The following is a 26,669-nucleotide window of genomic DNA, read 5'->3' as shown; positions in this document are numbered from 1 at the left end:
CATTTTCTGCAGATCTTTACTTATAATTAAATACTGTTTAATCATGCATGAATTCAGGGCAATGATTAAATATTGCATAGAGTAGAGAAATAAACCACATAGATACTATATTAAGCTGTTAAGCTACCACAGAAAGGTATATTTTTTATTTTTTCTAGCAGTATAATTGAAAAGAGTTCATAAAATAAAAATAAAAAGTAAATAAGTAGCATATTAACTAGAGCATTAAATTCTACAATCTGCTCACGTACCTTTTATACGTAAATGTAATACAGGCATGCTGTCCTTTTATTTAAAAATACTGAAATGATATGTTAAAATTCTAAACCCTTGTAAATAACGTTTACTAAATAAATTTTACAATTCAAAGTTTAAAACCGAGTAAAGTGCAACTCATTTTCTACATTGTCCCACAGTAAATGTAACTTCAATAAAATTTAAGTATAGCTACTTGCAAAGAAAACAACACAAACCAAAAGATTAAAAAGCTAGGTAAGCATGCAAATGAGACAGATAGTATGCAGTGCGGTTTTTTCGCTTGCTTCCTCTATCTTACAGTATACTCAGACATTTTATCAAACCACAATCTGTTTAAGTTTAGAAAATAACCTTGACTTCTAATTTCTGTAACAGATGAATTAGCTTCCCTGTATGCACACTCTAACATGCGTATACGTTTGCATGATCACACAAACATACCGATATTTCCCCAAAGCCAAATTCAAGTTCTTTTGCTTGATGTTATCCACATTCATACAAGGTTAATGCTACTTGATTCGCTGTACCATTTAACAAGCTATACTAAGCACTTTAAGAAATCTAAAACTATCTTGGAAAAATGCTTTGGCAAGAACTATACATTTAATTCAGGAATTTAAAATATTACTTGCTTTATATACCTTTTTTTGAAATTACATTCTATTTACTTTAGAAGAAATTATAATGGCTCAAAAGGTAGTGAGACGGTTAAAAGCTGTTTAGCTGAAATGTATTTCAGAAAATTGTGAACAGTCCAAGAAACGAAACATGTAACTGGATCCTGCTGCTTGCTGCTCACCAGACCCCAGGCACAAAATCGAAGAACTTATTGGCTGTAATAATTTATCATACCTTTCTTCCAAACAGGTTCCCTACACATTACAGTTCCCTACACATTACAGTTCCCTACAGCAGTAAATGGCTGTTTACAGCTGGACCAAACTGGGCTGCTCCTTCTTCCCTGGGACTTCGCTTGCTGCACTAGGATAATAAAACAGCACTCCCAGAGTAAACCCCTTCCGAGTTTCCCTGAATGAAACGGACATTTAAGAAGCAGGAATCATTATGCCAGCTCCCATCGTGGCCCTCTGAACGCAGCACGGCAGCGGCACCGCTGCGCTTGCCTGCGACGTGGACACCGAGGTGGAGAAAAACATTTGAATACAACAGCAGCACACACGAATGGAGTCCCTGAAGAAGTAAGGTTTTAGTCAGAATTTGTTCTCAGAAAGTGGTCTGTGCAATTGCAAAACGCATTGAACAGTCTGAAACGAATTCACAATGAAGTAAGACTCAAATACAAACGCACAGTGCCAACTGACAGATAACGTTACAGAGATAGTTAAAGCGAACATTGAGGAGGTAGGACTGATGCTTTAGCATAATTATACTTTAGCATTATTTGTTCCAAACTAACGTCTAATCAACTTAGAAAAGGACTAAATGGACTGGAATGAAGGATTCGTAAACTAAATTCACTTTTTCTGTACCCACAGTTTTTGTAGTTTAGGGCTAATTAATTTGAACTCAATTTCTGTCTAGACACCTGTCTCAGCATTCTGGCCTTTAAGTGTGTCTTACGAAAATGTTACTGAATAACGCACCAACAAACTACTCGCAGATTTGACAAATGTGGTATTCGCAGCATATTAGAGAATGATGCCTTTTATTTCTTTACAGTATTTAACAAGTATCCTCCCGTGGTAAGAAAAAGCTGCTCCTGAAAGAACTTTACAGATTCAGTCCTGTGACCTACCTGAACTCCTGTACTCTAGAGCCACTGTGAACAAATACGTTGTTCCAAAACCAAGTTTGAAACAGCTACTACAGAAATGAAAACCAAGTCTCCTTTTCAGAATAGAATCTGACCGTGGAATTAATACCCACTTATATTTCCCATTTGCATGAATATCACAAATTAAAATCCATCATAACCTTACCTCAGTTGTCTCTGAAGAACAGAAACAAATTCCCCAAACACGCAAAGTCAGTTTCCAGGAAAAAAAACCAAAGAGAGTATCTGTTACATTTTGCTCTAACTCCCACTGTACAGCAGCTAAGGTGTGCAGACAGATTTCCAGGACCAAAAAACTTGCACCGGTCAGCTAGGATTTTTTAAGCTTGGAAATACTGAAGACACTTTGTTCTTCTTTGAACTGTCACACCGAGCCTAGCACAGCCCGGTTACTTAACTAAGAGGAGATCTGGATAGTAAACAAGCTTGGCTCTGTCCAATGGCTTTCCACACCCTTCTGTTTATAGTAAGATGACTTGCATTCAGAGGTCACCCCATCAACAGCTCCTGTCTTTCAGTGGGTATCTAATGTGCTGCATTTATCCCAAGGCTCTTTTAATGAAACCACCTTCCTGGTCCCTGCTCGCCTGCTGTCGCTATGACACATCTGCTCCTTATTGTGCAAAGTCCTATTAAGTGTTAAAATATACAGAAAAGATGTACCTGGGCTTATATTCTGCAAGCAATATGAGTATTTATAAGCACTAACCTTGTCTGTCAATATTGACAAAATAAAAAGTCTTTTGAAGATCAAAGAAAGAATTTTTCCAACAACATTCATCTTGTGAATAAAAGAAATTCAGGAGGAAGGAAGATGGATGCCATTGTTTGATCTGGACTTTAAAACTTTTACAAATGGTCCCCAAAAGGATAATGCATATGCCTGTGCCCGATAATATTTACGTGAATATGTTAACATGCTGGAAACAAGAGATGAGGAGCGTCCCCGAACTCTGCTGCAAAATGACACAGAGCCAAGAAAAACAAGGGTCAAGTGCCAGGACCCCAATGCAAATACCAAGTCAGTTCTGGGCTGAAAGAATACAAGGAATTGATGGCGCTTACAAAACACGGTAAATACACAGCGGCGTACAGACTCCTAGCTCTCAATTCTTATGGACACAATGTGCTACTGGTTACAAATGGTTCACAATCCAACTGGCAGTTGTTGTTTTCTTCATATGGCACTGCAAACCAGAAGGACAAAGCCCAACCTTACTTTTCTTTACTCTGCTGGAAATCACTCATCACAACAGACATATCTAAATTAACTATATCTTAAAACGGGAACAAGAACATGATCTTCGGCATTTTTCTCCCCAAGTCCAAAGTCTCATAAAAATAAGAATCAAGAACCATTTCTACATTTCTACTGATACTTTTTTCCTCACTTCTTAGCCATGGGGCAGCACTAGTTCAGACTTGTTTCACGTGGAGACGTGAAACTGAAGATGGCACTCTCTCCCCATGCAAACACAAACTTGACTGCTGCTCAGAAATGCTCTTTGAGTGAAAGTTACACCTGCAGCACATTTTCGGCACCAGTTTTTGTCACCACTATAGCATCGAAATGACAGATAGCAGCTTGGCTCTGTTAAAGCTAATAAAACATGATTGATGAACTGGGCTAGAAAGCCATGTCAGTTCAGATTAGGATACTTGTGCCATCATTTGACGGGTCCCACACTTTATTATTAGAATGGACTGTCAGGACTGTAAGGGCCACTAATAAATACATCCATCCAAGTTCCCTGATGCCTTTTTTTGTACTTAAACCTATTTATGAAGTACAAAAGTTTTTTCATATGAAAACTCGCTTAATTTTTACAAAATACTTGTGCTTAGGAATACAATATACTTCCTTAAACAGGTGCCTGTCAGCTGCTATTATCTCATGCACTGAAATCCAAGTAATCCTCATTTTACTGCATTATGTGGCATAATAAAGGCCCACCTCTTTGACAATAAAAACCCACTGGAGCATATATAAAGTACCGGGGAGAGCATAATCAGCTTTCAGATGTTGTTTTTGACATCAGTGTTAGGCGTAACCTCATTCTTAACTGCTGAAACAACTAATACGTCAGATGTGGAAAGGTGCTAGTGCAAGATTGGTTGCAAGCAATTGTTTTTTTCACCACCAAAAAAAGGGAAACAAAGGAAAAAGCTATTGGAGAAAATGCTACCAAAGGAAAACTGAAAGCCATGGGACATACAGGAACAGTGAGCCCTGTTCTCAAATCCTTAGACACTGCTCAATGAACTGCATAAAGTCTTCATAGTAGCGGATGAAGAACAAAATTTCTTCTTTCTTCTACCAGGCAGCAGGCAGAGGAAAACCAGCCTGGTTTTAGACTGCATAAGCAGTTAAGAAGCACGCCATCACCTGCTCTGCACACCTCCGTACACTGGAGGTCTTCACTCCGCAGCTCCAAACTGGAGCAGGCTCATTTGCCACCCCCTGCCACCACTCCACCTTTGTCCTCCCGTCTTCTGCCACAGATTAACACATCTCTGCTCCCAAGAATGCAAGGACCAAAGAAACCACCATTAGCTTTCCTCCTTTTCCCAGTAAAACAAGACGGTTTTTATCATTTCTCAGGCCTTGATACCTGGAGGCAAAGTACAGTCCCATACACTTTTAAAGGTGTTTATCGCATAGTGGCAATAAAATAAAATTCTGTGCCATAATTCTGTGCACACAGCAGTAGTGTCAAGAAATGATCAGAGAAAATTATTACATCTACAGCATGAGCTCCTTTCTCAGGCTGACAGGGGAAAAAATCACTGTCCCAGCATCCCTGTGACTGACGAACTGCTCTGTTTGCAAACTGAGATTACCAAGGAGGACATGTTTTCTATGGACACATAAATTAGAAGTTTCTTCATGCCCTTTATTTACACCATCATCCTAAGGACACAAATGAGACAGAAAAGAAAATAGCAGACATTAGCAAATAAAACTTGTACCCATTTGAAAAAATACAAAAGCATGAAATGTTAAGTATTTTGAATTTCTCAATTAGTTCTGCAACCAAAAGTGTTTGGTTTCAGGCCACAGTAGTGAAAACTACTTCCGATATTATTTTTCCTGTTCTACAGTTTGCTTTACAAGCTGTTGTTCACTGTTTGTCTGCAATACAGAGAATACCAAGCCAAAAAGAAAAGCTTATCGGCACGCCTTTACATTTTAACTAATGTCAGAAACTAACAAACTATGCAAGACCACATAAGCTACAGTTACTGTTATATCCACAGCTCTGCAGACTAATAAAAACAGTAGTGGAGGTATGAAAGATTTCTCTACCTTTTTTTTTTTTTCCTTTTTCCTCTAGGTGGAGGAATTGGAGAGAAGGAAAATGCTCTATTTATATAAGCGGTAATCTCTTTTTAAGATACTAATGGGAACATCTGCTTCCCTTGAATGCATTTTCACAGTTGCTATTTTTTTACTATTCCTTCACATTTCATCATATGATGTGAAGTACTTCTCAAGGTAAAAGAGGGAAAAACACACAGTAGCAGCACATTTTGTTGCTGTCGAGCAACCCCGTCTAAGACAACCTGAAAACCACCACAATCACTCCACATTTTGAGTCAGTATGTTTTTCAAGCAATACAGTGATGAAACTGACCAAAAAAAGAAAAGAATGTAAGAAGTAGAGACACTCTTTGAGAAAGGGCTGCCTGTGAGATTTTGGGTTGGTCAACAGTTTCATAACTGGAGATCAAATTCAATGCCAAATAAATATTTTAGTGGACTCTGATCCTGCATTCAAAGAGGGTTTGAAGGTGCTTTGATCAAGTGGACTGCGCCCGCCCCTGACTCTCCCCTCCTCAGGGCCTCTCTGTGTTTCCCTGGCTGGCTCTGGCAGGTCATGGCAGGCCCTGGGGGTGTCAACCTTTATCCATAGAACGGATAACCGTATAATGGTGCCTCCAACCAACCCAGTTTTGTCAAAGAACTCACTCACTCGACTGTTTTTACCTTTTTTTGTTAGTTTGCCTTTTTAGTTACAAAACTGTCAGAAAGAATAAATTCCCAGATCCAAACTGCTGTGCTTTTTCAAGAAATTTAAATCAAATTTACATTTACAAGCCCCTCTAAGATGGCTTTGTTGTCTTGTAATTTTTCTTTTGTTTGTTTTCTCTGAGCTGTATCTGTGGCAATCCATCAGACTTTATGGGAAGACAAACTACCCTTTGAATTTCATTTCATGAGTAACTCCCACCTGTTCCATGGCTTGTCTGCAAAATCAAGGGAGTGAGACAAATAAAATCGTTGCTATTATAATACTCCTATCAATATGCGATACTGTATTTATCAGACTCTCCAGCCACCACCAAAGCTGTGTTGAGTTCTGCCTAGGCACTCACCAGCCTGCAGCTCCTCAGAGCAAAGTCTGCAGTTTCATCAGAGTGCCCATCACCTTCCCTCTCCTTGTTCCCCTCAGCCTTCCAGAGAGCGGCTTCTCGGATACAGAGAACAACAACAAAACAGCGGATGCCAGTTGGATTTCAGGACGTGCACTTTTTTCATTATTGAAACTGCGACCAAAAATTAAAAACTGTTTGAATAGATCTCAAAAAAATATTGAAAAACATTCCAAGAAAAAAATAGGCATCCGAGTATATCAGATGTTCAAGCAGTGATAATGGGAAAAGTTTATAAACACAAATAAGAATTCTACATCGTAAGCACAACTTAATAACAGCAACAAACTGTACATATTGAGAAGTAACATTCCTAAAAGAGCTTTAAAACACTTCTTTTTTTACAGTTTTGAGGTCTTCTTAATTTGCCTTATGTTTTCTCAGCACTCGCATTTTCCAATTTATTTCTTCAGTCTTAGATGTAACTCTGCAAAATGCAAGTATACATCTTCATGTCTTTAACTTGAAATACTAAGCCTTTAACTTGAAACATTAATGCCATAAACACAATAAAATTGTCATAATTGGCAACCAAGTATTTTCTGCCCCAACATCTCCACCTGGATTTCTTCCAGTGGTTTCAACTAATTTTTTTCCAAAAAGTACTCATTTACATCTCATTTCCACCTGCCATTTTAAGTGTCTCTGATATTAATTCTGATTTAAATAAAATCCTGAACTTTTCAAAATGCATGTCAAGTTCAAGGTACAAACTTAGTGAAAAGAGTTTTCATATAATTTCTCCTACAGGGAAGTAGTCATGTAACACCTTATCTTTTGAAGGCATTCAAGGTAAAAATAATTTATAAAAGTATTAATTCAAGCCCCCACTAATTATTACGTGGTTTTATTACCACATCTTCTAGGGCTCCAATCAATATAAGTAATGTGTCAGTGGTCAGTGCTGGGCACAAATATGATCTCAACACTGAAAGCTTAAAATCCAGTTTTTCTTATAGCTCTAGAGAGTCAACTCTAGTATAATCTTCCAGGTTTATTTTATGACCAAATAAAAAGTTTATTTAAATAAGTACAGGAGAGAATTACAGTTACGTGAAAGTTGGGACAGCGTTTAAATTTTTGAAACAGACCTTGAAAGCTGCAAGGGAAAGAAGAGGTCGAACTGTTGGGAGTTTTTGACTTCAACTTCTGATCAGCAGACCACATTTTCAATCATTTTAACCATTATGCATTTGAAGACACTCAGTAAGAGCATTTGAGTATCTGACTGCTCTTAGCCAAGCCTCCTATTCTAGGCAACATCCAGTCTGAGTAAACAAAATGCTGTCCATTTAGCTCTCATTTTTTTCAGACGGGCACGATACTCTTCACTGCTTGTCCTGAGCACTTTTTTCAGCTTTTGTTCTGCTCCTGCAACAGACCAGCTCTGCTCTCTCTTCCCCCCTCCCTCAGTACACACATGGCTACGTCACTGTATGTACTCAGAAACAATGGTTGGAGGAATGGCATGATCGATCTTTCATATAAAACAAGGGCTTTACCCTTGCTTTAACTTACTGTTTCTTTCGAAAGCTGACCGGCACCTCCGTAATTACCACGGACCTCCTCACCAGAAAGCTAGAGCAGTATCAAGCCTGAGATGAACCAAAGCAGGGATTCCTAAGCTGTGGCATGCAAACCACTTCAAGGCGCTGCTTTTCTGCTGGGGCAGGCAAAAGTGGGAGCAGCAGCAACAGATCCTGACCTTTCTGGGCACAGTGCTAGGACTCACACTGTTTATTTGTGCCTGGAGCAAAGCCTAGTGTGGTAGGGGAAGTGCTTTTTGCATGAGGGAAAAGATGGTGTTTCGGTTCTGACTTGGAAGACATGAGGATTCAGGAATGGCTGACTTACCCTAAAAAAAGATCATCCGCATATGACTCTTTTCTAGCAAACAACCTCTTCTAGGCTATCACTTCAAGGGATTAACAAAATCAGCAGTTTAACTGAGGTCACCTCCCTTACTAAGACTGATATATAAGCACGTAAGAAACATGACATTGTCCTTTTTTTAAAATATAAAATTTCAATGCAACGTGACAAATTTTATACACGCATTTAAAATCAACTGGTACAAATAAGAAATTACAGAAAGAAAAAAGAAATTACAAAATCTGTAATTTTGTAATTGCCTGGAGAGTAGTTCCCTTAAACAAGACTAAATTAAAAGCTCTGGTTGTGAGTGAATGAAGCTTATCTTTCATAAAATTAGGGAAGCCAACCACTTTATACAGAAATGGTTTTCATTGTATAAAAACCTTTAAAGGGAGCCTTAAGTAAAAATTAATGGCATACATGAGTTACATAGGATATTACAGTGAAAATTCTTGGGTTCCTCCATATCTGGCTGTGGGCGTTTCACAGAGATACCTAGCTTACCTGGGCCAGTTAACTCAGTGTTTACTGGAGACAGCTGTTCTCAGACAATTATGAGACACTCTTTTAAAAATGTCCTTTAAAAATTTGAAGAAAAGATAAATTGATTACTTTTTTAATACAAAGTTTTTATAGCTCTTTCTGTACAATTACATTTATGTTTACAGTCACCATTATGTTAATAAAGAACCCATACTCTGAAAGTACTGCTGAGCCATACTAACTATTCATCTCTCAATCTTTTCATCTAAAGAGACTAACAGCTAGTTAACAAAAAAACTCAGGTATCACGCTGAAATGAATATATTTTAGCCAGCTTTCCCCCAAAGTTACAGATAAAATACTGTAACCGTTAGGCAAGTTAGTATTCCATGGTTTTTAGGTGTGCATCTGTTGCTAAAATCATTCCTTAGAAATATAATTTATTATGAATTTTCTTACATGCTTTCTTGATTTGGGTGAGATCTCTGTACTTCCTCCATAAAGCTTACAAAAAGTTTGTATCAAACTTGGTGCTGATAAATTTGTTCCTTTGAATGTATATGTTCTTCTACCCATCAAAGGAGGACTCGCACGGAAGTTTCCATTTTTCTCATTGTTTGTGTTGGCAGCTTTACCAGTGGGAATTACAAAGAATTTCACAGCCTGGCAAAGGGAGGAAGTGACATCTCTATATCCCCAAATTATCCAGCTTTCAGCAGCTTGCTCCTTTTTCTGCTGGGCTACACTATAGGCTTTTATTCCTTTTTCCTCCAGTGACAGCTTACTGCTTAACTAAAACACAATCCTCTCTCTTTGTGATTTTATTAAATCCACCATTTGCTTTAAGTTATTGCATCCTGAAGCCAAAGTTAAGTTTTTAGTCCTCTGCAATACAGAAAAACATGGGGGCATATTCTGCTGTCTAGAGGCGTTCATCAATTTTGTGTGGAATGCACCACAATAATCAAGAACAGAATGTGGGTTTTGGCATCCACAGATAGTTTTGCCAAAATACCATTGCATTAAACTGATCACTTACTAAACTCTACAAGCTTTTTAAATTTGGAAAATACCTTAAAATTCTATATTGCTTCTTATGCAAGAATCCTTCAGTATTTTTCAAATATGCATATTTGCAATCGGAAATACGATATTAATGTCCACTTATGACAACCTTCTCCTTTACCGCAGTGTCAATCCAAAACTATTCATGACATAGCAGCAAAATTTGGCTATTGCTGTATTATTTTACCTAGTATTTCTATGTATAAAGAAAGTTTTAATTCACTGTGACCGGTTTTCTTCTCATCACACTTGCAATTCTGCTACAGTCAATGGGGTTGCACTGTTGTGAAAGCAAAATTTGGATCAGGATACAGATTTCAATACCACCCTACTGAAAAATATAATGTTTCAGAGGTTTTACCGCAACTTCAAAAGTGGATCATCTTACAAGTGACTAGTGCTGGAGAGCAAACATCCTCCATCATCATAACCAATTTCTCAGCATCAGCACAAGCATTTGAAAGAATTACTTTACATCATGATCTCTATTTCTGGACACAAGGACAGAAATGCAGGTAAGTTGCTTTTATATCCTAGTTAGATTTGCATATATAAATGAAGAATAAGCTATCACAATTCATAGTATTTCGTAACATGATTCAGAAGCTTTAATACAATTGGGTTTCTGTCACTGTCATGAGACATTAGGTATAAAGTGCTTCAAAATGGACAACAAAAAAAGCAGTACAGTGAGGTGGTTTTTTTGTATACCTATAAATTTATTTTCCTAAACCAGACCTCTAAAAATTTACACTATGGCCTAAATAGGGAACTTTGTATTCTGCTTCTCCAGCTGGGCTTTTGACAATTTCCAATAATCAAACAGTATCTTTTCAAGACTGAGAATAAAACGTAGAAGTTTCAGTGTTTTATCTGTGGAGAAAGAAATGAACTGAAATACATACAAGATGGAAGAATTTGAAGAAAACCTGGTAACTTTTGCAGGTGAACAAAATTTCTGTCTGAACTGGGAACCAGGCACCAAACCCTAATGGGATAGAGACAAAAAACATTAATGGTATCTCCTTGTAGTACGCCAAAGTGATTTTAATCAGCTTTGAAGGTACTGTAGTTATTCTGGTCATTGGCCCTACAAAATAAACACAGATAACCCTTTTTCTTCTTTCTCAGACAGGCACAACTGTATTTTGCTAATTTTTAGAATACAAGAAAAAGTGTTTCGGAGATACACATTTAAGCAAGGTATTTCTTTCAAAATATTCGTTTCTATGCCAGTAAGAGTATTCAACATAACCTATTAAAAAGTATATGCATGTGATTTTTTCTTCACATGTCAATTGTTTCGCTGGCTTTAATAAGTGTTTAATTCACAGTGTGAAGTTAGGCATATGTGTAAATCACCACACAAACGGAACCTGAATTGAAAAAGTGTTAAGTTTCTGCCAGGGATTTCAGGTCTCTTCTCTTTTCCAGATTTGTGATACTTCATTGTTTTCAATGAAAAAGACATCACACTATAATATGTGCAATTAGAAATAAGACTTACTCCTCACACATATTTCTAGAGATCTACAAACACCTCGGGATATTACTAAAAAAATTACATAGTGCATGAAAATATTGCTTCAGAGATTTGAAACAATTCAAGCACACATATATTAATTCAAAATGAATCTGCTATAAATATCTTCAGTTTTAGAAAGAGTTCAAGGGAATATTAGAAAATACTAAGGAATATTTTAAATACCTTGAGGTACACAGCAGAGAGAGAAAATACATAAGTTGGTAACTAAAGTACCTAGCTAAAATAAAGCACAACTATTTCACTACAAGTAAAATTGTATCACATGTTCAGAGTGCATGGCATTTCTGACCAGCAAAGCCATGTAGGCAAAGCTTATGCTGATTTGGCCCCAAACTGTCACATCTGGACAGAGGCAGGGCCGAACCCTAAGTCGTACCCTGTTACTATATGTAACTGCAGTTCTGCTTTTCTATCCCATGAGCGCTGTATTAAAAGCACTGAGGGATAAAAGGAAGTTTCAAACAACCTCCCAAGTGTATTTTAAAAAAATTAAATAAACGCCTGGCTGTGCCTGCGCATAAGGGCAGGGTAGAAGGAAAGAAGCGTCACAAGTGAAGTCCTTCTGACAAGAGTGCCTGTTTGAGTCGGCAGCAGGGGCAATGGGCAGTAGAAGAGGGAATCATGTTCTTTTTTCCCCAGTGAGTGCGGCACCCCAGAGCTGGCTGAGAGCTCAGCTTAGAAGATATCAACCATGGTATCTCTGCCTTCTGTCTCTATTACGAATTAGATTACCAGATCAGATCTTTGGGTTATACAGGACACAATGAAATACTTATGAAAGTGGACATTACTGATGTTTTTTAAAGTAGATGCAAGAGTCACTCCACTGTCCAGTGAAGTTATGGAACAACCTGCCAGGACAGGGAGTTCAATGTTACCTCTATACTACATGGATTTGTTGGTGTGTGAAATACAAATATTTCTATCTGACCAAAGCAAAACTACTTAATATTTGTGGATGGTCTTATTTTTCATGAAATAATTTCAGTCATACAGTCATCCATGTTCTCTAGTGGCAATGAATTCCAAATCTTTATTATGTGTTGGTAGAAAAAATATACCTTTTATTAGTTTGAAATATATTTCAGCTTCTCTTAATACTCCCTAAATTGCAGCATTTGACTTACAGTCTCTATCCTAGTCATTATTGCATATGCATTACCGCACTCATCTGTCAACTATATCGGTTGCAGTCCATAAAGGAGGGTTGGGGTTTTGAGTGTCTTTATTAATTTCCATTTCCCATATCTGAATTCTGTAATTCTTCCAAATCCATAGCAGGTTGAGCAAACAGAACTGAACACAGAGAGTGGATTTCCCTCCCTCCCCCCCCTCCTTCTGTGCTTTCCTGTGGTAGCACAGAAAGATCAGGAGAGACTCAAAACCAACCACTGGGTAACGTTACTGTAGATTTTGTGTGAGGTCATTTATGCTGTCCTCTAGAGTACCAATGCTCCTACCTATCTAAGTAGTATCAGGGAAAGAGGGTCGCAGGGCAGAGGGGTCTACTCACATTTTAGGGAACTACAATACAACTCTAAGCCACCACTTTTTCTAAATAGCCCACTTCTTGGTTCAGTCCTGAGACGCTTCCAGCATGAGACTCAGCAAACCAAGACCTGATTCACTATAGCAGAGGGGAGTTACAATTAGGTTGGATGAACCTGAATTTTGATTTGCTAAATATCTACATAAAGTTAGATGCCTGAAGCAGTTGTGTGAACTCCCCTTTTATCATATTTAAACAAAGTTTTGTAGTATGACCAAAGATTTTGCTTTAGTGAAAAAGAAACTCAACGCTGGGAACCTTGAAGCTGATACTTCAGTTTTTAGTTAAAACAAATCTAAACTTCTGGTTTCTATAATAAGATTTACCATATAGACAAAAAGGGAGTGACGACCACAGATTACTAGGTTAGTTTTGCAAGCTCAGAGGGACACATTGTCTCAGAGTTGGTTATTGGGAAAAGAACACAAATAGGACCTGGAGGTGCACCAAGTTTAAGAATAAACCAAGCAGCTCAAAGAGGAATTCTGGGGGACAAGTAGCTTGAAACAGCTACTATCTCAATGAAATGTAGGAAATCAAATATAAGAAAGAGCTGAGGGACTGTTTCAGAAGAACATGTGTGAATGAACAATTAACCTTGAGCATTTGGAAAACATTAACTAATGCCTTCCATTTGACACTATGTGAAAAGATCATATAGCTTACTACTGCATGAAACAAACTCTATGTCTTGCTTTTTCTGAATCTTTATCACACAAATCTCATCAGCACAGATAAAGATTAAGCCAGGGGTCCTTAAAGTTGAAGACAGAAAATGGAGTTTTTCATTATATCTCTATTTTTATGAAAAAATATGACACAGATTCTTAGATTTCAGAGGTTCGAGAAATCAGCTGAGGAGTTCTTCAGCAAAATTAAGTTAAACGGAAGCCATTTTCTGAAGGTCAGAGAGCAAATTCAGATGGCTAATTCAACTCTAAGGGAATTAAAAATGAGAATGAATATAAACAGGAGCTGTGCTAACAGTAAAAAGGCAGAAAATAGATATTACAAAAATGTTATAGTCTGCAAGTTTTCTAAAATATACCTAGGAATTTTGGGCACTAACTCATGCAGTTTTTTGAAATTTCAGTCACTAAACCAGAGTTTTCGTAGTCACTGCTAGGTTAAATACAAGGACATACAATTAATTTATCTACATGAAAGAATTAGCACTGAAGAAAGTGACTTAAAAAAACAAAGATTAAATATTTTGATAGAATACAATTAAAATTCACTAACCTTGAGCATAAATCAGGTTAATCATTATGACATACAACCGGTTACCCAGAAGCAGCTTTCAGATTTTGTCTCAATGTTTAAGTTGTACAAGGTTTGAAAGCTACCAAGTTACGAAGAGCTGATTCATGAGCTGATTCACGTGATTCAGTTCCCCTCCAGCTTTAACAAGATGGTCTAAAAGTCTAAAAGGTAAGATTGAAAATTCTGCTGAGGAGGAAAGGAGGCCTGATATCACTCATGCAAATGATCCAAAGGTGTGGTCAATATGGCTATCTTTCTACATGATTGTCTTGCTAAAGAGATGGCCAGTTTCTTTAAAGAGTCTTGTTATAGTATCTGGAAAGATAACGGAAATAATTAAAGGCACCAAAACACTCCAAGACTTGTGTCCACCATATGGAAAATCTGTCAAAGAAGCCACACTTTAAAGGACAAGTATTTTCTACTATTTAAATAATTTGTGTTCGATTTTAAGCATTTTTAAATTATATTTGTAATTATACAATTCTATACTAACAGCAAAACTTTATAGAATTATTAAGTAAATAGGATTTTTTAAAAACAGTGTTATTGAGTCATTATTAAATGTATAAACAAGAACTTCTATTTTAATCTCAGACATAAATAGGAAGAAAAACTTCTAAGTATAACTCAACATTAAAAAGTAAACTACAAAATCATGCTATACTCAATAGGTAATTGTTTTACAATATGCAAAAATGCTGGCAATTATATGTTTTTCAGATAAATATTTTGTTTTCACCTGCACAGAAATGAGTTTTCCTAGATGCTTTAAGTTTCAGTTTTCTTATAAAGGGAAATCAGCTTCACAGTTGACTTCACAGCTACACAGAACTTCAAAGGTGTCTAAGCAGGAAGAAACCTAATTATCAATTCAAACTCATTTTTCAGGGGTCAGCAATTAATTTCATTTGTAACATATGAAAATCCTCCTGTATACCTCTCAGTACCTTTATGTATCCAGACAGCTTTGAAAAATCTCTCCCAATGTGATGTCTTGTTCACTTAGTAACTGTGATTAATAATTCTCTTGTATAATAAATCCTTTAGACCTGCATGAATATATTTTTGTTATGGATTTGAACTATTTAAGGCTGATTTATTTAAATAAAAGAAATTAAAACTTGTTTTTCTGCATTTGGGTGGAATTCTGATTCGCATCCAAACTGCAGGTTGATCCAAATAATGAGTTCAAATTTAAATTTCTACGAAGTAACAAATGTGTTATCTTTATTTTTTAAAAAATAGAAACCGAGGTTCAGAAGTTGAGTAAGCCCATAAAATTACTTTAAAAATCATTTGTTTCCCTAAATTCTTGTTTTCCAGGTGTCATGCAAGACAGGTCCACATTTCATGGTTATACTGTCAATGACAAGGTTTCTAAAAAAAAACCAACAAAGCAATTTTAAAATACTCATAAAAAGCAAGATAAAGACCTTTTTTTCTGATGGCTGGTTCAAATCATGTTTGGAACTGGTGTTTAAAAACACTTTCACTGAAACCAGGCAACCCTGGGAAGTAGAATGACTTGAATTAATTCTAAGAAATCTTAAGAGCAAGAAGACTATTATTTTGAAGGTTTGATATTTCACCACTGAAGTCAAGAGCAGATCTACCACAGATCTCATAGGCCAGACTCAGAATGCTCTGAAGAGTCTAGGGCATGTTACTCGTTCCTAGCTTGATTTTTAGTCTCTTGACTCTTGAGATGGCAGAACAGGCCTTAAGACTGAAAAGAGTGAATCTAGAATCATAAAATAGGCAAATTTATATCCACACTCATTCATAAATTGTAGATTACATCTTTATATGTATTATCTCCGAATTTGAATTATTAAATTTGTTTGAGCTTATAAAGGTGTTGCTGATACACTGAATGGTCAGGAGAGAGGCTAAACAGGTAATACAACTAAAAGGAGCACACATTAATAAGTTAGCTATCCACTCCTATGGTAACTTACACCTTCTTCTGGCTCTTTGGTATGTAAATTAAAGTGACTGAAACCAATTTACATTCACATGTATACATCAGAAAGCGGGTGTAAATCTAGATTGGCTGAACTTACAAATTCCAATTTCTTGGCAAGTTAGATATCTCACCTAAAATCTCCTTATCCATTTATACATTAGGAAATGTGGACAAACCAGTTATGGAACAGACACAGACCCAATGAGATCAAAAGCAGATCAGTATGCAAGGGTGATAAGCCTAATGAAAACATGGTTTCAAATGGCATATTTTAAACTCAGTGGGAGCCAACTGGGACTTCAGAACATGGAAAAAGTATACTGGGACTGGTCCGAATGCACAGTTTACCTCCATGTACAAACTGTGGGGAGCAGACACTTCCCAGCAATTAAGGAAAGGCTAGGTTAATGGCATGGGGATTGTTTTGACTTTGAGCCAAGGCAATTAGGGGACTGCACAGTATTATGGCTGTCTTGCCCAAGAAGACTACCAGAATGTTCTACAGATCTGCGCTCTTCCAAGTAGATCATGTCCAACTGGCCAAGGTTTAATTTTGCAACTTAACAATGATATTAAACATTTGTCCAGATCTCAGTATGTGCTTGAAGAAAGAATGGGATGGAGTGTTAAATATATAAAGACTAGCCAGTATTACCCTCAAATCTGTCATCTATTGAATGCATCTGGGAGGAGCTGGACAGAAAACTAAAACTTTTAAAATAAATGCACAGATCACTGAAATCTTGCAATAATTCTCCCCAAAAGCTAGAAATGAATTGGATCAGCAGACAACTTTGCAAACACATACACACCCGGGTGTGGGTGCACACCCACCCTCAAAAACATATTTCCTAACATCTGCCAGGCCACCATGCCAGAAGTGAGTTTTCTCTTTTCTGACTGGATAGTATTATTTTTTATGTGCAGCTGTTGAACAAATATTCTCCATAGCCCTTGGATAATAAATCCTTTGAATACATCTAAGTGTGTGTGTGCATGTGTGAAATAGTGACTCTTCTTTGAATGTTTCCAGCCTGTATTATAATACTCAACTTGTTCCAAAGCCTACAGCAGTTACTTGGAAGACTCCTCTAAGCGTCAGTGCGCTTTGGATCAGCTCCTGGAGAACAAAGCCAACTTGAAGTTTAACTGCAATGCGGAGATGTATGTAGGAACCCACCAAATGCAGACTAACAAACCTGGCTGCTAACACACAGTGGAACATCCTGCATTTTAATGGAACACTGTGACACAAGGGCTGACTGGCCAGTCCCGGAGAGGTTAAAGCACTGAGCTCAGTGGCTCAAAACCAAGCAAAATGTGCCCCTGTAGTGAGGCACAAGGCATTCTCTTTGCAGGCACATGCAGATCACAAATAAATACACCCTGTGCTAGCAGAGTGGGTCACACTGCTTTCCTAGAATGTGTGATCTCCCTGCAGTCCGCTTGGGAGATCACACTATTGCACTATGTTCAACGAACTTCTCAGACATGATCCAAATTAACGAAAATTTTTCTGCAGTCAACAACTCTTTGCTTAAGAACATAAGTAGATCTGTTCAAGATAACAAAAAAATGCATTAAGCCCAATATCCCACCTTCAGCAGGTGCTGAAAATGCGTAAAACCAGCAAAATCACATAGTGGTATTTGCCCAAAATATTCTGCAACCCTCCCATCTTCAAATGTTAACCTTTTTTAACTGACATTCAAAGGAAAAAAAAAAAAAAAGTCTTTTTTTTCCACTATGTCATCCAATCCCTTTTGTCTGTTTCACTCCTTGTTTCCTATCTTCTAATCAGAAGTTTATCGATGTGTGAACCTACCCTCTGCTCCCAAGCCTGTCGAATGTCCTCAAAAGCAGTTCCATGCAGAATGCTACTGCATGCCTTTTGGAAATGCATGAAGAGCTGATCAGCCAGATCTCTGTCTCTTGAGAGAATTCTAACACAACAGTGAGGCACGTGAACCCTTTACTGTGTTGCTTACCATTGCATGAAAGAGGAATGGGGGGGTGGGGGGGCAAGATCCTTACTGGATGAAAAGTATATTTTTAATTATGTATACCAAAGCAGATACCGTATGTCACATATACTGAGAAATTTTTTGTTTGTTAAGATTATGATATAGCAAATTTCAATCTTCTAATTTTAATAAAAAAAATAAAAAAGAAATACATCAAGAGTTCAGTATGCTTCAAACTTTGGTGATTTTTTCCCCAGTATTTTTAGGACTTACTTTTAAATGAGCCAAAGAACTCTTTTAGGCTGAGATATGTTTCTTTCTTTAATTAACATCTTACAAAAATTTACTGAGTCATATTGCATACTGTACTTATTTAAAGCATAATAAAATTATCCTGTATAATACTTTTAATTATTTCTATTGTATAGCATAGGCTCTACAGAACAAACAGTCCAGACATCACCGTATTATACAATCAATGATGTCCACTAAGAATCTACGGAAAGTTGACAAAGAGTGAAAACTGCCCTTTCCAGAATCCTCGCACCTGAGAATACTGCGGGGCACAGACAAGAAAGTCTCTGGGATGCAAACGTTCCCATTGCAAATAATCTTCAACTGTCTTAAAACTGACAGTGAGTCACTTCAGTCTATGATTTCTAGATATTTCTGCTCTTACCACTGTTTGTTACAAGTGATATGATACCATTATAAGATTCAACTGCTGTAACTGTATGTTTATATGTGTTTGGGAGGGATGAAGAAACAAAGCCTCTTCCCATCACATAACTAGCAGCATACAGAACTTGAATACAAATCCCTTTATCCTTTGTAGGAGAGCCACATAGTTATCAGGTAACTGTGCAGTTTTGTAGGAAGGAAAACCTTACATAAAGGTGGCACTGGAATTCCCTACCTTCTCCAGTCACCACTGTGGATAAAGCTGTGAAATGCTTGGGAGACAACTGCTGTATGCCACTGAAGAACATGATAGCTGCCATAAGTACAGCATTTTGGCTTGACAAGAGACACAACTTTGATGGGGCACCGGAGCTTAGATTTGGGCTCTGCTGAAACAGATGGCAAATTCCTATCAATTTCACTGGAGTAAGATCTTGCTTTTAAGGTCTTCTGGTTTTCCATGCCTTTTATTTCTACCTCCAGTGCCAGCGGCTTCCCTTCAGCATCTAATAAGGGCCACAAAGTCCCGCCAAGCTCCTTCACCAGTACATCTAGCCCAAGGTGGAAAAAGACAGGCTATCCTTCTGAAACGAACCTTGAGTCCAGCCCACGATGGCTGCAGATGAAGGAATTCCCTCAACTTAGAGAGAGGAGTCTGCTCACATGCTTACTCATTCTCTCATCTAATGAGACCCAAACATGGGCTGCGCTACCAGGCCAACAGGCTAATGGTAGCCTACAAAAATTGCATTCATTCAGGAACTCCTGTATGTGGCAGGTTATTAGTGACACTCCTCTGCATCAACAGCTCTTGTTCTAACTTTGGTCTTATTCCTTCTGAAGCAAAATGGTTTTTCGACAAGAGACAATGAAGGGAAACCAAATATTCATGGAATGCTGGAACTAAAACAAATGGCGGTTCTTTCAAAACAAATAGAGATGGCAGGTAATGTGCACGGCCCAGGAGGCCAAAGAAATAATCACTCTGTGAGCCGCGAATAATCAGCTCCAGCCTTATGGAACCAGTTTGCATTTCGCAAGTGAGAGCACAGTGGTGTTCGGCTTGTTAATGGAGGTAAAGGCAAAAGGGTTCACTCCTCATGTAAGACAACGATGATGAGGGTCACAGAGCATTTGTGGCTGGTACCCATAGGGACCATTTCTGCTATGCCAGCCAGCCATAACTTCTGTTATGGCCAAGCAACAGAAGTCCTTATAAACCATGTTCATAATACCGACGCTAATGTAATCCACATGAAGATGGACAGTACAGCAGAACATGGGAGAAGCTGCACGAGTGTGAGCACATGTATGCATATAAACATAGGTGTGATAACATAGACAAGCCCAAAGCCTTGCACATTTTGGGCACAGCCTCAATAAATTATACCTACATTACCTACCTCTAAAATATACTTATAAGAATTAACTACTATAGATGAAAACAAAACCAAAATTTATTTCTGGAATAATGACAGTGACTGGTTATATAATGACTGAATCAAATGAAATACTGAAACATCAACAGAAACAGGACTAATATTCTGCCTTAAAATTTGAAACAGAAACCAAACTCAACAAAATAGAGATCATGATAGCACAAAACCCCAACACAGCTTCATGAAAAGCACTGCTCTTCTAATGTAGGTCCTTTCTTAGAAACAGAGCAGACACGACTTCCATTTATTATTTATGGTGCCTTGTGCCCATGTCAGCTCCTGATTAATAATTAAAATTAATCTCATTAAGGCAGATTTCATTACAGGATAATTTAATTAAATGATGAATTGGCTCCCAGATGTCACCATTTGTGCTATCTTTTAAAAGATGCTGATGATGACACAGATTTACACAGGTCTTAGTCCTAACCTGAAAAGCTATATTATTTAACAGATTTATAGCAATTTTTCACAAGCAAGGCACACAACCTGAAACATAATTCAGATAAAGTGAAACAGGCACTCCCAAGTATAAACAGAGGTATATATACGTTTCTGTATGGCATGAGGAAGGATGAGAAGGTCAGCTTCAAATTTGTTAAAAAGAACTCTAACTTCAGTACTTGTGAGGATCCTACATATCAGTATTTTAAGCAACTTCTTCCTTGTAGCACAAAGCAGCTGAGATAGCGGCAAAAAAATTTATTTCAGATAGGTTTACAGAAAATTACTACAAATTTCCAAATTCGGTGTCTCAAGACTTGAAAGAACCAGAGGAGACAGATGAATGAAAAGAAGAAATCTCACTGGTAGCAGGAGAAGATGAACCTGGCTGTACCATAATTCCCACTGCCCTTTTCATAATGCTACACAAGTTTTCTCTTGCTAGTTAACTAAAAAAAACCCCACAATGGAATATCTGCTGCTAGTGAATCAGCACTATTAGAACAGGCCAGAAGGAAAGAGCTAATGAGGGTGTTTCATAAGCCATAGAGCAAAAAAACAAAGAGCAGAGAGGGCGCCAAGTAGTGACATAAAATACTGTGACAAAAAGTCACAGTATTCAAAACAGTGGAAAGGCATTTTTTCTATTATTTCTCCAGTGTACTATATCTCACAGTGACAGGTTACATTCCACAAAACCTCACAGACCTTTTTAAAAGACTTAGTGTAAGGAAAAATTAAAAAAAGTATGAAGCTGAATAAATTGTAAGAGTGCATCATGCCAATATGTGCGTTTGTGGGCTAATGGTGCTATTTTTAGGCAGCTACATTTGCCTAAGATATGACCAGCAGCCTGCTCTCGATCTGCTCCCTATTACTGCTTTCCCAAAACACCGTTTAGTGTATGAAAAGCACCACGTACACTGAAGTTCACTATCACCAAACAATCTTTGAATGTATCAGGAGAAGAAGGCATAGCCGAAGTCCCCACTTCAGGCTCTATCCTGTTCACAACCAGAGATGATTGCTCCAAATAAAGATGCAAGTTATCCTTCAGAATGGAAACGCTTTAGTACTGATACTTCTGGTTAAGATAATACAAAAAAACCCAGAATACTTTGAATGTTGAAGCTGCACCTCCCTTGGGTGCCGCTGACCCATTCAAACCATCCAAACTCTGCCACAGGAGTGCTGTTAACAAAGCCCTCAACGGAAGGAGCAGCATTGCTCCTCTTCGGTAACAAGCAAGGTAGCACTCGCCTACAGGTGGTAAATCTGGTGGCTATTTTGATCACCAGATAGTCTTACTGAACAGCTAGCAGTATTACCAAAACTCTAACCATCCAGGTACCAAAGGCTAAATCTAGAAGAGAAGATGTAGATGTTTAGAACTAAGTAGAATCTTGAGACCTAATTTACTTTTGGGGCTCCACATACAATACATAGAGGGAGAAAGGAGTGGCAAAGAAGTTAGTGTGCTGTAATTGTCTACCTGGTGGGAAATGGTGAGCAGATGAAATGGGCTTGATTGTCAATCTGCTATTTACCAGCTAGATCAGTGATCCACCACTCTGTGGCCTGGCTTCTCAGCTATAAGCCACCTGCCCAGTTAGGTGCCCAGGCAACGCTGACCTTTTTTTTTTTTTATGACTGGGAGTGTGTTCTCCAATAAAAGAGTAAAGGGATGGCTTGCAATAGATACACACATATTTAAGTTCTCAGTCCGTCTGATACGCAGCAAGAAACTTAACATAAAGGGTGTTTAATTCTCACATCCCAGAGGAATGAAAAACCCCAACAGATGGACACGCATACAGACATATCCTCGAAATGTCTTAACTCCCTATGAGCCATGAAGTCATACAAGACTTAGTGTTAGAAACTTAGTGCTGAGGACAATATGCAAAAGTGAGACAGGTACCTAGAGTGAGACTGGAGTAGTACATGTCAACATCTAAAACTGCACTCCTTAAAACCTCTGCTTATTAGCTGTAATTCTTCTTGACATTGTATCTCTGCTTCTGCACAACCCAGAAATGTGTTCTATTGAAAAATTGAAAACTCTTTTCTCTTGTTTTATCTCTATGGAACATCATGGAATGGTGCATATTTGGTATTCTTGCAACTATCACAGATTCTGCTTTGCTCCTTATACAAACCATAGAAAATATGCAACTGCTCCTCTTAAAAAAAAAAAAAAAAAGCTAATTACAGCATTACTGTACAATTTAGGAAACTGCTCATATATATAAAAAATATGTTCTAATTCATGGAATATTGGTATGAATTTCTAAAGCATTCATTTTTATAAAAAAAAGACTACAGAAGTAAACACCTTTGTTCTATAAATCTGTCCTAACCCTCTCTTACCATCTGCAAAATCAGTACATCAGTCCTTCAACACCATACAACTAGGCTTACAGCAAAAAACTACTACCTGAAATGTGAAAGACAGAAAGTCGCTGTTTATTTTTGTCAGTCCCATGGTTCCACAACACATTGTAACATCTTCTTTTCCTAGAGCTACCTTTTAATTATTGTGAAGCATCGGTTTCACTTACATTGTTTATTTAATAGCTCATCATCAAAAAAAGATATTTTGCAATGAGTTTAGAACAGCTATAATTTAGATATGTGTACAGATATAAACTTTAAGGGATGATTCAACAGTATTTCCATGCATATAAGTCACAGATTATCACAAAACTCTGTGATTTAGCAGCAGCGCTGGTTATACACATCTACAGGAAGAAACTTATCTCCTTTCCCTAATGTCTTACCTGCCTCTGGTGCCTCCTCTCCACTAGACACAGGAGATGGCAGGAGGGAAAGAGGAAAAGACATTTCCTTCAATAACTGCTTTGCTCTGCTTCCAAATCTGTGTGGATTAGCTGCAAAATTATAGCCAAAAAGCTAACTGGTTTATATCCTTTTAAAAGGGATGTGGGCTATGTGGGTAAAAATGTACAATGTCATCCTGTAATTCAAGATTTGAATATAATGTAGAAGCTACATTCTTTCATTGCTTTTCTGTCTTGATCTGTGATTTCTGGGGAAACTACAGCCCCCAAATAATATACTAAAAAGTAATAAGTTATTTTAATACTATCAGGGAAAACTTGCAAAAAAGCAAGCCTCCCCACTTAAAATCCTTCCTCAAGATAGCTATGGTCTTGTAACCCATCACCTTCTGAGCAGTATAATATGTACCTCCTTATCAAAATTAGAATTTCTCTGCTGAAAAAACTACCCACCAAAAAATGGACAAAAAGTCAGATATGTTCTTATTTTCTGGAATTCCATGGCTGTATTCCTCTGAAAAATGAGGGGGGGGGGGGGGGGGGGGAATACCTCTTAATTCTTGTTCTGGTTTCAATATTTTTATTGACAATTTTATTAGCAGTTTTATAGAAAAACCATAACATATGATTTTCTGGGATTTCCCCCACCATTTACCTGGTTGGTTAAAGCTGCTGCTTAATGTCTCCAGTTTCCCAGTCTTATCTACCTTTCCACACATCTTACCAGGCTGGGCTCAGCATCATGCTTCCAGTCTTTCAACTAGCACAGACACCATTGTGTACTCCTACTTTGCACCACTGCATGGTGCAGGCATGCCCAGTTCTTCCACGAGGTAACCCTTCCTGACAAAATATAATTCCAAGGGGGAAAAATAAGGAAAAAACCCCTGACATTCTGGGTTGACAGCAAACCCAGACAGAAAAGAAAGAACTATTGCAGACCAGTTGAAAATAAAGGTATATATATAAAATGCAAAGAGAAGTTATTTTCTACATCTTATTGTGGCCTTTAACATAATGTACTAGTGAGCAGACTAAATGCTATTCTTTCTTGTCTTTCTTAAAGAAGCCTTTAGCAAAGCTCTTTTGTACTCACCAGGCTACACACCCTCTGGCTCTCCTCAGGCATAGTAGGAAAAAGAAATTAAAATGTGATATATAGTTGGGTGCTCAGTGCTACCTCTTCCTATTTTCTCAAAGAATTATGGAGTGTTCCCTGTGTTGATTTAGCACCACCACCCTACACTAAGCTGAGAAGACATTCTGAGGCATCATCATGGAGTTTTAAACACAATGATGCTCACACTCCAACTTAACTGCCGTACAGGTAGGGGGAAATGCATTAAACCCATTGAATTGAGCCTGCGTATATCAATGGTGGGTTTTGCCTGCCATCTCCAGAACTGTGTACTGGTGGCTTAAGAGAGCAGCAACTACTAATTTAGTCAGTTCTTCTATTATTCTGGATCACAATGGATGTACATCATTAGTGTAACTGTGTATCAGAAGTTATGCTCTGGTCACTAAATTAAGGTGGAGAAGGGCTGAATTTGCTTACTCCCATACATACCTTGTTCACTCTCGATTCCATCTATACTTGTGTTTTTCTGAAGGAAGAGCCTTTTCTCTGCCAAGGAATGAGTGCAACTGAACATATGCAGAAAGTATGCAAAAACACAGGGAGGTCTAGAGAGCCCACAGCCACGCTGCCTTCAAATAGGTAATTGCAATTACTGCTGCCTCTTGCACATAAACCATTTTATACTAATAACACAAAAAGCAAAAGGAAGAGAGATGCCACATCTTAGTGGTTTGATGCCACACCTTAGATGACACACCTGAGTGGTTTCTTGGACCAGTAGAAGAGGACAACAGTAGCTGATGCTTGATACTTCAGGTTGATTTACCTGAATAAATTTGCAGGAGAGCAATGCTCACCAGTGACATCAAACAATGCTCTTACAGAAATGAGATATACAACTTTTTGCCACCAGTTTACTGCCAGACTCATGAACTAGAAAGGACAGAGATGGAAGGGGAAGAGTAAAAAGACTGGGAAAGGAAGGGGAAGCATTTGCTTCTGTAATTTTGACTGGGCTTTCAAAGCGCTATTTAAAAAAGAATAGCTTATTTCACCTATGTTAAGAGCTTTCCATCTACTAAGAACATTGATTATAATTGCTTTTGATTGGCTCCCTAGAACTAATTTTATTTTATACTATATATAGTTACAGGAACATCATTAAAAAATAGACTGGCTTCTTACTGATTTAGCTTTGAATTACTTTCCTGAAGTTTATCAATTCAGCAAATAAGTGAAATTCTCTTAGCACAAATTATATCTTCAGAATTGTGAAAATTGCCTCAATTCATCAGCAGGCCAAGAAGTTAATAGATATTTACTAGTTTTGATGTTTCATCTTACAGGCAGAACATAACTCAGCATCCACTGGATACAAAGTGAAACAAGAATATATTTACATTTTGATGTAAATATTTTCCCCTCAAAATACATTTTTTCTTGCATCCATTGAATAATAAAACCAGCATTTTCATCAGCAGTCTTTCTGTTACTTATTTAGCAATGTTCTACGAAGGATCTAAAAACTTAATTATTAATGAAGAGTTGGAAGTATGTTGGGGTGACACTGATAACCCAAAGACTTAAAAAATAAGGATCAACAATTTTATTTTAGAATCTTTTAGTAAAATATATGCTACTTTGTATGGATGAACATACAGAGGACTAATCATGAAAATTTAATTCAAGAAGCACTACAGTTCTTTGGGAAGTTTTTTTCCTAAAAATGTGTTTTTCAGTCAGGTTCTCTCCAACAAACCCTCGCCGGTTTTACAGGAGTTAGGTGAATAGGTGAGGCTTTTTCCCATTTTCTGCTCAGCTGGGAACATAGGCAATGCTTCTCCATTACCACAGTCTGATTCTAAAGCTACTTTAATTCTTAATGCCTTAATCACTTGTGCTTATTAAATTATTTAAAATGTGCTCTGAACAACAAAGAAGGATCTTCCTTTGCAGCTAATGAAGCAAAGGAAAGTTCTGGTTTCGCAGAACCTGTAGGGTTGAATGGGCAGCTGAGGAAAG

At 37.6% G+C, this 26,669-nt stretch overlaps 1 protein-coding gene across 15 annotated transcripts in view; it reads right to left on the bottom strand.

Moving 5' to 3' along the window:
• Window positions 1-26,669, bottom strand: part of EYA4 (EYA transcriptional coactivator and phosphatase 4) — a 157,614-nt gene that overhangs the window by 90,749 nt on the left and 40,196 nt on the right. Inside the window, exon 1 of one of the 15 annotated variants that reach the window (XM_049800767.1) lies at window positions 2,199-2,257. The exons of the other annotated variants lie outside the window; for them this stretch is intronic. The gene's annotated coding sequence lies outside the window, so the exon portion shown is untranslated. Of the gene's footprint in view, window positions 1-2,198; window positions 2,258-26,669 lie in introns of those variants that run through there. 15 annotated transcript variants of the gene reach the window in all.

Source organism: Accipiter gentilis, chromosome 5 (genome assembly GCF_929443795.1).
Source record: "Accipiter gentilis chromosome 5, bAccGen1.1, whole genome shotgun sequence".
Taxonomy (NCBI): Eukaryota; Metazoa; Chordata; class Aves; order Accipitriformes; family Accipitridae; genus Astur; species Astur gentilis.
The sequence above is the reverse complement of the archived record's forward strand: the minus strand, read 5'-3'. Positions and strand labels throughout refer to the sequence as shown.